Source organism: Caretta caretta, chromosome 9 (genome assembly GCF_965140235.1).
Source record: "Caretta caretta isolate rCarCar2 chromosome 9, rCarCar1.hap1, whole genome shotgun sequence".
Classification (NCBI taxonomy): domain Eukaryota; kingdom Metazoa; phylum Chordata; order Testudines; family Cheloniidae; genus Caretta; species Caretta caretta.
Genome location: NC_134214.1, coordinates 36,290,232 through 36,300,397, shown reverse-complemented (window position 1 = coordinate 36,300,397; position 10,166 = coordinate 36,290,232).

Sequence of the window (10,166 nt, the reverse complement as noted above, 5' to 3'; positions counted from 1 at the left end):
GATATGCCTCTGTTTGCAGGATCTGGGTTTGAATAATCAAAAATGTTATTGATAGAACTAGAAAATAAATCTGACATGATTTTTAACCCAAGTGTCTCCATTTAATCTGGTTCATCACTTCATGATCTTGCAAAACCATATTATTCATTTCCTAGCTAGATACCATCATCTTGTCCTCTGCATCTGATTTATTATACATAGTACCACTGCATAGTCCATAAAGGTTATGTTCCCTACAGTACATTATACTCTGCCATTCTGTAGGCATTCTTTCTTTACATGAAGATTTAGGTTGTTCTTGAACATAGGCATGAGCTATTACAGTAGAATGCATCCTCATGCTCACTGTGATTTTCTCTCTATAGTGAAGAATTGCAATTCATTTGGGTTTCCTTTCAAAGCCTTGGTTTCCCTAAGACCAGGGGTTCCCAAACTGTGGTACATGAGACATCTTCGGGGGAGGGGGCAGTACATGGGAGAAATGATGTAATGGTAGATTTTATTTATTATTTTATTTATCGCATTTTCATAATAGGAAACTCAGACAAAGCTTTAAAACTCTGTGGGAATTTGTTATATAAAATACTGCAGTTAATCTACTTAGCCCTGGTCTACACTAGGACTTTAGGTCGAATTTAGCAGCGTTAAATCGATTTAAACCTGCACCCGTCCACACAATGAAGCCCTTTATTTCGACTTAAAGGGCTCTTAAAATCGATTTCCTTACTCCACCCCTGACAAGTGGATTAGCGCTTAAATCGACGTTGCCGGCTCGAATTTGGGGTACTGTGGACACAATTCGATGGTATTGGCCTCCGGGAGCTATCCCAGAGTGCTCCATTCTGACCGCTCTGGACAGCGCTCTCAACTCAGATGCACTGGCCAGGTAGACAGGAAAAGAACCGCGAACTTTTGAATCTCATTTCCTGTTTGGCCAGCGTGGCAAGCTGCAGGTGACCATGCAGAGCTCATCAGCAGAGGTGACCATGATGGAGTCCCAGAATCGCAAAAGAGCTCCAGCATGGACTGAACGGGAGGTACGGGATCTGATCGCTGTTTGGGGAGAGGAATCCGTGCTATCAGAACTCCGTTCCAGTTTTCGAAATGCCAAAACCTTTCTGAAAATCTCCCAGGGCATGAAGGACAGAGGCCATAACAGGGACCCGAAGCAGTGCCGCGTGAAACTGAAGGAGCTGAGGCAAGCCTACCAGAAAACCAGAGAGGCGAACAGCCGCTCTGGGTCAGAGCCCCAAACATGCCGCTTCTATGATGAGCTGCATGCCATTTTAGGGGGTTCAGCCACCACTACCCCAGCCGTGTTGTTTGACTCCTTCAATGGAGATGGAGGCAATACAGAAGTAGGTTTTGGGGACGAAGAAGATGATGATGAGGAGGTTGTAGATAGCTCACAGCAAGCAAGCGGAGAAACCGGTTTTCCCGACAGCCAGGAACTGTTTCTCACCCTAGACCTGGAGCCAGTACCCCCCGAACCCACCCAAGGCTGCCTCCTGGACTCAGCAGGCGGAGAAGGGACCTCTGGTGAGTGTACCTTTTAAAATGCTATACATGGTTTAAAAGCAAGCATGTGAAAGGATTACTTTGCCCTGGCATTTGCGGTTCTGCCTTTGCAAAAGGTTTCTGGGGAGGGCAGCCTTATTTCGTCCTTCATGGTAGGACACTTTACCACTCCAGGCCAGCAACATGTACTGGGGAATCACTGTAGAACAAAGCATTGCAGTGTATGTTTGCTGGCATTCAACCAAAATCACGCGGTGGGAGGAGGCAAAATGCGACCTTGTAACGAAAGCACATGTGCTATGTATGTAATGTTAACAGCAAGGTTTACCCTGAAAGAGTGTAGCCACTGTTTTATAAAATGTGTCTTTTTAAATACCGCTGTCCCTTTTTTTTTCTCCACCAGCTGCATGTGTTTCAATGATCACAGGATCTTCTCCTTCCCAGAGGCTAGTGAAGCTTAGAAAGAAAAAAAAACGCACTCGCGATGAAATGTTCTCCGAGCTCATGCTGTCCTCCCACACTGACAGAGCACAGACGAATGCGTGGAGGCAAATAATGTCAGAGTGCAGGAAAGCACAAAATGACCGGGAGGAGAGGTGGAGGGCTGAAGAGAGTAAGTGGCGGGCTGAAGAGAGTAAGTGGCGGGCTGAAGACAGGGCTGAAGCTCAAAGGTGGCGGCAGCGTGATGAGAGGAGGCAGGATTCAATGCTGAGGCTGCTGCAGGACCAAACCAGTATGCTCCAGTGTATGGTTGAGCTGCAGCAAAGGCAGCTGGAGCACAGACTGCCACTGCAGCCCCTCTGTAACCAACCGCCCTCCTCCCCAAGTTCCATAGCCTCCACACCCAGACGCCCAAGAACGCGGTGGGGAGGCCTCCGGCCAACCAGCCACTCCCCCACAGAGGATTGCCCAAAAAAAAGAAGGCTGTCATTCAATAAATTTTAAAGTTGTAAACTTTAAAAGTGCTGTGCTTAAAGTGCTGTGTGGCATTTTCCTTCCCTCCTCCACCACCCCTCCTGGGATACCTTGGTAGTCATCCCCCTATTTGTGTGATGAATGAATAACGAATGCATGACTGTGAAGCAGCAATGACTTTATTGGCTCTGCAAGCAATGATTAAAGGGAGGAGGGGAGGGTGGTTAGCTTACAGGGAAGTAGAGTGAACCAAGGGGTGGGGGGGTTCATCAAGGAGAAACAAACAGAACTTTCACACCGTAGCCTGGCCAGTCATGAAACTGTTTTTCAAAGCTTCTCTGATGCGTACCGCACCCTCCTGTGCTCTTCTAACCGCCCTGGTGTCTGGCTGCGCGTAACCAGCAGCCAGGCGATTTGCCTCAACCTCCCACCTCGCCATAAACGTCTCCCCCTTACTCTCACAGATATTGTGGAGCACACAGCAAGCAGTAATAACAGTGGGAATATTGGTTTCGCTGAGGTCTAAGCGAGTCAATAAACTGCGCCAGCGCGCCTTTAAACGTCCAAATGCACATTCTACCACCATTCTGCACTTGCTCAGCCTGTAGTTGAACAGCTCCTGACCACTGTCCAGGCTGCCTGTGTACGGCTTCATGAGCCATGGCATTAAGGGGTAGGCTGGGTCCCCAAGGATACATATAGGCATTTCAACATCCCCAACAGTTATTTTCTGGTCTGGGAATAAAGTCCCTTCCTGCAGCTTTTGAAACAGACCAGAGTTCCTGAAGATGCGAGCATCATGCACCTTTCCCGGCCATCCCACGTTGATGTTGGTGAAACGTCCCTTGTGATCCACCAGAGCTTGCAGCACTATCGAAAAGTACCCCTTGCGGTTTATGTACTCGGCGGCTTGGTGCTCCGGTGCCAAGATAGGGATATGGGTTCCATCTATAGCCCCACCACAGTTAGGGAATCCCATTGCAGCAAAGCCATCCACTATGACCTGCACATTTCCCAGGGTCACTACCCTTGATATCAGCAGATCTTTGATTGCGTGGGCTACTTGCATCACAGCAGCCCCCACAGTAGATTTGCCCACTCCAAATTGATTCCCAACTGACCGGTAGCTGTCTGGCGTTGCAAGCTTCCACAGGGCTATCGCCACTCGCTTCTCAACTGTGAGGGCTGCTCTCATCTTGGTATTCATGCGCTTCAGGACAGGGGAAAGCAAGTCACAAAGTTCCATGAAAGTGCCCTTACGCAAGCGAAAGTTTCGTAGCCACTGGGAATCGTCCCAGACCTGCAACACTATGCGGTCCCACCAGTCTGTGCTTGTTTCCCGAGCCCAGAATTGGCGTTCCACCGCATGAACCTGCCCCATTAGCACCATGATGCATGCATTGTCAGGGCCCATGCTTTCAGAGAAATCTGTGTCCATGTCCTGATCACTCACGGGACCGCGCTGACGTCGCCTCCTCGCCCGGTATCGCGTTGCCATGTTCTGGTGCTGCATATACTGCTGAATAATGCGTGTGGTGGTTAATGTGCTCCTAATTGCCAAAGTGAGCTGAGCGGGCTCCATGCTTGCCGTGGTATGGCGTCCGCACAGAAAAAAGGCGCGGAACGATTGTCTGCCGTTGCTCTGACGGAGGGAGGGGCGACTGACGACACGGCTTACAGGGTTGGCTTCAGGGAGCTAAAATCAACAAAGGGGGTGCCTGTACATCAAGGAGTATTTCAGGCAGGACTGCACGGAGGGTTCCAATAAGAAATGGTGCACCTAAGTTATCGTTGTTATTGGAACAAGGAGGTTAGCCTGGCCTCTGATTGATACATGGCTAGATTTACCTCGCTGCACCTTCTCTGTGAGTGACTGCAGTGTGACCTAGAGGAATGAGTCCCCTAGACAGGGGAGGAGGCAAATGAGTACAAAACAAATCTGGTCTATTTCTTGTTTTGACCCACTCCATCTATCTTTTACATCTTTGGCTGGCAGCAGACGGTGCAGAAGGACTGCATGCCATCCACATCTCATGGCTGCTCGGCAGAAGATGGTACAGTACGCCTGCTAGCCATCCCCATCTCTTGCCTGCCTGGCAGAAGATGGTGCAATACGACTGCTAGCAATCCTCATCTCTTGCCTGCCTGGCAGAAGATGGTACAGTACGACTGCTAGCAGTCCGTATCGCCTGCCTGCTCACCATAAGACGGTTCAATAGGACTGACTGCAGGACTAAAGAGAATGACCTGGTCAAGTCACTCCAAATTTAGTCCCTGCGCCCATGTCTGCCCAGGCGCTCCCAGCCGACGCGGCCAGGAGCACCTCGGACACGATGAGGACGACTACCAATCGTATTGCACCGTCTGCTGCCAGAAGGCAAGGGATTGCTGCTACTGTGCAGCAAAGCCGTACCGCGTCTGCCAGCACCCAGGAGACATAGGGTGACGGTTACCTGAGCGGGCTCCATGCTTGCTGTGGTATGGCGTCTGCACAGGTAACTCAGGAAAAAAGGCGCGAAATGATTGTCTGCCCTTGCTTTCACGGAGGGAGGGAGGGAACGGGGGCCTGACGACACGTACCCAGAACCACCCGCGACAATGTTTTAGCCCCATCAGAGCGCTCCATTGTGACTGCTCTGGACAGCACTCTCAGATGCCCGATTGTTTGCCATTGCTCTGACGCTGGGAGGGGCGCTTACAGGGTTGGCTTCAGGGAGCTAAAATCAACAAAGGGGGTGGCTTTACATCAAGGAGTATTTCAGGCAGGACTTCACGGAGGGTTCCAATAAGAAATGGTGCACCTAAGTTATTGTCCTTATTGGAGCAAGAAGGTTAGCCTGGCCTCTGATTGATACATGGCTAGATTTACCTCGCTGCACCTTCTCTGTAAGTGACTGCAGTGTGATCTAGAAGAATGAGTCCCCTAAGACAGGGGAGGGGGGGAAGCAAAAGAGTACAAAACAAATCTGGTCTATTTCTTGTTTTGACCCACTCCATCTATCTTTTACATCTTTGGCTGGCAGCAGACGGTGCAGAAGGACTGCATGCCATCCACATCTCATGACTGCTCGGCAGAAGATGGTACAGTACGACTGCTAGCAGTCCGTATCGCCTGCCCGCTCACCATAAGACGGTTCAATAGGACTGACTGCAGGACTAAAGAGAATGACCTGGTCAAGTCACTCCAAATTTAGTCCCTGTGCCCATGTCTGCCCAGGTGCTCCTGATCGACCTCACAGAGGCGACCAGGAGCACCTCAGACATGACGATGACGGCTACCAGTCGTACTGTACCGTCTGCTGCCACAAGGCAAGGGGTTGCTGCTACTGTGTAGCAATGCCGTACCGCGTCTGCCAGCACCCAGGAGACATAGGGTGACGGTTACCTGAGCGGGCTCCATGCTTGCCATGGTATGGCGTCTGCACAGGTAACTCAGGAAAAAAGGCGCGAAATGATTGTCTGCCCTTGCTTTCACGGGGGGAGGGAGGGAACGGGAGGCTGACGATATGTACCCAGAACCACCCGCGACAATGTTTTAGCCCCATCAGGCATTGGGATCTCAACCCAGAATTCCAATGGGCAGCGGAGACTGCGGGAACTGTGGGATAGCTACCCACAGTGCAACGCTCCGGAAGTCGACGCTTGCCTCGGTACTGTGGAAGCGCTCCGCCGAGTTAATGCACTTAATGCACTTAGAGCATTTTCTGTGGGGACACACACACTCGAATTTATAAAACCGATTTCTAAAAAACCGACTTCTATAAATTCGACCTTATTCCGTAGTGTAGACATACCCTTAGAGATGTAACAATGAGAACGCAGAGACGCTGACATACAGAGCCCTCACCTCCAATCACCGTACAGCATGGGTTCAGTTGCCCGGCATTTGTCCAGTCTAACTGAGCTCAGAACTTAGTGGTGAGGTTTTTTTGGTTGTGTACATCATATCATAACAGTGAAATATGGACAGATGGCTAAAGAGAGGTCCCAGGACATCAGAGAGACAAGATGGGTGAAGTAATATCTTGCATTGCAGGGGTTCTCAATCTTTTTCTTTCTGGGGGTCCCTCCCTCCCACCCCAACATGCTTTAAAAATTCCATGGCCCATCTGTGCCACAACAACTGTTTTTCTGCATATAAAAGCCAGGGCCAGCATTAAGGGGTAGCAAGCAGGGCAATTGTCCAGGACCCTACGCCACAGGGGGCCCTGTGAAGCTAAGTTACTCAGGCTTTGGCTTCAGGTGGTAGGGCTTGGAGCCCCGGGCTTCAGCCCAGGTGGTGGGGCTTCGACTTTCTGCCCTGGGCCCCAGCAAGTCTAATGCTGGCCCTGCTTGGCAGACCCCCTGAAACCTGCTTGCAGCCCCCCAGTGGTCTTCGGACCCCTGGTTGAGAACCACTGTTGTATTGGACCAGCTTCTGTTGGTGAGAGAGACAAGCTTTTGAGCTGAGGAAGAGCTCTTCCAACAGAAGTTGGTCCAATAAAAGATATCACCTCACCTACCTTGTCTCTCTAACATCCTGGGAACAACAGAGCTACAACACTGCATACAACTGTCTATGAAACATTCTGTAAACTTAAAAATGCAGTAGTGTAGGAAGTACAAGGTTCAAAATGTGTTTAATTATCCTCACGAAGGCCAAGCCTACCCAGTGTTTTTGTACCCATTTATTTCTGTTAGGGGGTGACTTTTACAAATATACTTAAATCAGTGCAACCTCTAGTGTGGACATAGTTATATTAGTATTCAGATGTCTTTTAGCAACATAGCTTATTACTGTAAATATACAGGAAAAAATTCTGCTGATAAATACCTTTATACTGGTATAACTGTGTCCACACTAGGGATGCAGTGCTTTAACTATACTGGTTTCAAATCAGTATAGTTGTACCGGCACAAAAACTGTGTACATATCATCGTTACTGAATGAGCTGCATTTTGGACCCCGTAACAGTCCCTCTCAGGTGATAGGTTTTACCACTGTCACCTCTCTGTGGGTGGAAGCACATAGCTCCACCAATCTCAGACTGGCAGACCTCTAACTGTGTTTATACAACAGGCCCAGCTATGTTTGGCACCTGTGAGCCCTCTTCCTCCAGAGGGCTGTGATGAGCAACAGATTAAATTCACTCAGAAACAGCTTCTTCAGAACAAAGCATTTACTCACTCAAAGCATTTATTCAGGGGGGCTGCCACATGCAAGCAGAGCAAAGACAGCTTTGTACTGCTGGCGTTTTCTTTTATGACGGAGGAGGCAACATATATGCTGCTCTCCTTCCCAGGGTGGGGAAGGAGGGCAGCAGTTTGGAGGGCGAGAGGGGAACTTTGTCCCACCCTGCACTACAAGGTTCCTTGTCCCAGGCCTTTAAAAGAAACAGTATCCTGCGTTTTCCCGACCACCAAGCACTATTCTCCCTGAATCATCTTCCCCTCTATCAACATACCTCTACCCTTCACTAGACATTTGTCTGCTCTAAGAATCTCAGAACCTTTAAAGGAATGGCCATGGACCAGTGGTTGACTGATCCTAGTCCCTACTTCCCTTAAAAGGCACAGTCCTCCTGTTACAATCTGCTGTCATTTCTCTTTTAAAAAAACTTTACTTTGTTGGTATTGTGCAATTTTTAGAAATTCTTACAAAAATGTTTGAAATGGAACCTGCAAGGAACAAAGTTAATAATTTTTTAATGTTCTTAAACTTACCTTGTGCATCGGGATGACTGACTAGAGGTGTATGTTGTTTCAAAACATTTTTTCTTTATTGCCCACATCCAAGATGTATTGCTGAAAGAAAAATTGGAATGATTGTTGGATAAAATTTGGTTAATGAAGTACTGTATTACATATAGACAGAACCTGTCTGAATCAGGGTTTTTTCCTTATCACCTTTACAAACTTTCAATAGTATAAAATAACCCAACAGATCCTACACTCTCAGTTATCACATGGATGGAAAACTATAAGAATCTAGATGGGAGGGGATGAGATTGGAGGAGATGAGAATGATTGGATAGATAGATTAGATCATTTTAATGTGACTTTAGCAACATGGGTACCACCTTAAAGATTTATATAAAAGAAAAATATTGGATTTTTGAGTCTATCAGTTTGCAAGTTCCACACACAATAGAACCTTATTAATGTGTACATTGCCAATTCAACAATAATTCACACAAAATACATTGTTTTTTCCCCATAGCACAGACTTAGAAGCAAAACACTTTAGTAAGGTCTTATATGACCAAAACCTTTACAGAATACATCTTGGAAATTCAGAGGTGGGCGATGAAAATGAATCATGGAAAAACATTCCTATGAAGAAAAAGTAGAAAGCCTAGGACTGTTTAGCTTAGGGATGAGATGAATAAGATGGGACATGAGAGAGGCGTAGAAAATGAATAGTATGGTGAAGTTAGAGTAATCCTATTAACTCTTTTAAAAAATATAAGAACAAGGGGATATTCAGTGAAAGAGTCAAAAAAAAGGTTAGCATTCATATTGATTTTGGGAATAGCCATACATATATTAGATGGAATTTAAAACCTGTATGTATAAGGGACATAAATTCTAGTATCTCTGGGCAGAAACCAACCAACTAACTGATGAGGTTAGGAATAAACTTCCTCTGTGGGCAAGTTATTCCACAATTGTCACTATAAAAAGAAAAGGAGTACTTGTGGCACCTTAGAGACTAACCAATTTATTTGAGCATGAGCTTTCGTGAGCCACAGCTCACTTCATCAGATGTGTACCGTGGAAACTGCAGCAGACTTTATATACACACAGAGAATATGAAACAATACCTCCTCCCACCCCACTGTCCTGCTGGTAATAGCTTATCTAAAGTGATCAGCAGGTGGGCCATTTCCAGCACAAATCCAGGTTTTCTCACCCTCCACCCCCCCCCCCACAAATTCACTCTCCTGCTGGTGCTAGCCCATCCAAAGTGACAACTCTTTACATAATCAAGTCGGGCTATTTCCTGCATAGATCCAGGTTTTCTCACTTCTCCCCCCACCCCCATACACACACAAACTCACTCTCCTGCTGGTAATAGCTCATCTAAACTGACCACTCTCCAAGTTTAAATCCAAGTTAAACCAGAATATCTGGGGGGGGGGGGTAGGAAAAAACAAGAGGAAACAGGCTACCTTGCATAATGACTTAGCCACTCCCAGTCTCTATTTAAGCCTAAATTAATAGTATCCAATTTGCAAATGAATTCCAATTCAGCAGTTTCTCGCTGGAATCTGGATTTGAAGTTTTTTTGTTTTAAGATAGCGACCTTCATGTCTGTGATTGCGTGACCAGAGAGATTGAAGTGTTCTCCGACTGGTTTATGAATGTTATAATTCTTGACATCTGATTTGTGTCCATTTATTCTTTTACGTAGAGACTGTCCAGTTTGACCAATGTACATGGCAGAGGGGCATTGCTGGCACATGATGGCATATATCACATTGGTGGATGTGCAGGTGAACGAGCCTCTGATAGTGTGGCTGATGTTATTAGGCCCTGTGATGGTGTCCCCTGAATAGATATGTGGGCACAATTGGCAACGGGCTTTGTTGCAAGGATAAGTTCCTGGGTTAGTGGTTCTGTTGTGTGGTATGTGGTTGTTGGTGAGTATTTGCTTTAGGTTGCGGGGCTGTCTGTAGGCAAGGACTGGCCTGTCTCCCAAGACTTGTGAGAGTGTTGGGTCATCCTTTAGGATAGGTTGTAGATCCTTAATA